Source organism: Etheostoma spectabile, chromosome 7 (genome assembly GCF_008692095.1).
Source record: "Etheostoma spectabile isolate EspeVRDwgs_2016 chromosome 7, UIUC_Espe_1.0, whole genome shotgun sequence".
NCBI lineage: Eukaryota > Metazoa > Chordata > Actinopteri > Perciformes > Percidae > Etheostoma > Etheostoma spectabile.
Genome location: NC_045739.1, coordinates 21001820 through 21003487, shown reverse-complemented (window position 1 = coordinate 21003487; position 1668 = coordinate 21001820).

Below are 1668 nucleotides of genomic sequence, written 5' to 3'. Positions count from 1 at the left end.
TCGGGTTAGAGACGTCCAGGTTCTCAGAGTGTGCAGCTGCCAACCATTACTTTCCTTTACACTGAGATCAGTGTGCAGTCGATGAGGTAAGAATCAATGCCAGGACCAAGACAACTCCCGACCAGAACAAGTTACGCTGCTAGTTTTAAAACTGATATCTATTAGCTGCTAACATTGTTGCAGCTACTCTTCCTGAGGTCCACGTAAAACAATCCCAACACATACAAATACCATATATTACATACATTTAAAACCAGACATGAAAAGGATATCATTGTGTACATGTTTCCGACAATAATAGCCTCATCATAGTTAGATTAACAAATTTTTAGTTAATAGTTTGTGTTTTTTTAAGTAGTCTTTTAAAAAAAGGACTTACTATGTGCCTCCACCATATTAGTTGGCAAGCTATTCCACATTGTGATGGCTCTAAACTTTACAGACCTGCACACAGCATCAGTCTGGGGTTATTTGCCGGATCTTTTTGTTTGTAGGCCTGCAATAATCATTATATGATTGACCGTCAGGACTAAAAGTGTTAAGAAACGATGACCCTGAAGGCCTCTTTGTCTGGCAACCCAATCAACACAACTGTCTATGGGTGGGCTTTGTTTGTCTGAGAGGAGCAAGGCTGCTCCTCCTGCTGAGCTGCAGTGCAGTGTTACAACCCTCCTCTAATTATGGGGTAATGTTTGTCAATCACTGTGAAGGCACCCAGCACACTGAAACAATGGCTTCCTTCCATTTCTGCAGAGTGCGTAGTTCATCACATAGTACTGACGGCCTATTAGAGAAGAGCCTGCAAATGACTTTTAAGGTGCTTGGAGTGATTTCCCATTAGCGCTTCAGAAGGTGTTGGATTAATGGTTACATTTCTATTGTAACATTTCCTTTTAATACAGACACAAAAGCTTGATTTTGGAGAATGTAGCCTAGTTTGTAGTTCATATTTCTATCATAAATAAATGCATGCAGTATATTATTACATCAGCACATTAAGCCTGCTGCATATACTGGATGGAGTGTACTGCAATGGATTGTTTAATTGTCATTCAAACCTATCTATTAAGACCACCTAATTTATCTGCATTGACATTATAATAGTTGAAAGGCTATTCCAGGCCATTGTAGCCTCACGCAGCTTCAAGAAATTATAATAGAAAAACAGCAATTATCCTTTAGTTAGTAATATTTACACACCCGCAGCTCTGAGCTGTATCACCTGCCTGAGTGTATGTGCTAAAAATAGGAATGATAAAGCGTTTTTTGAAGTGCTAAAGCTTAAGTGCGGAACTTTTTGAAATTATTGAAAATCAACATTCAAGCCACTGCCAAATGAGTTGCTACAAAGCAAATTAAGACTATCAGCTCCTCACAAATCTCTCTGTATTTCTCAGAATGGCTATGTTCAGAATATTGTGTCGTCCGGTGACTGTCCCGCACAGAAGGGTGAGTGAAGATAATTACCTTTTCTGAAGAGTCCTTAATGTTTTTTCAATCCTCCTCTTTGTTGTCTTTGGCTACTAGAAACTGCGTGGAGGAGGGGTGGGGGTGCATGCTTGATCACGGAAGGCTTGTATCATTTGGACGCACCCACAGTCATTACTTAGAACTCATCATGGACAGGGGAACAATTCAGAAAAAGTCCATTAACCCTTGACACAGCCA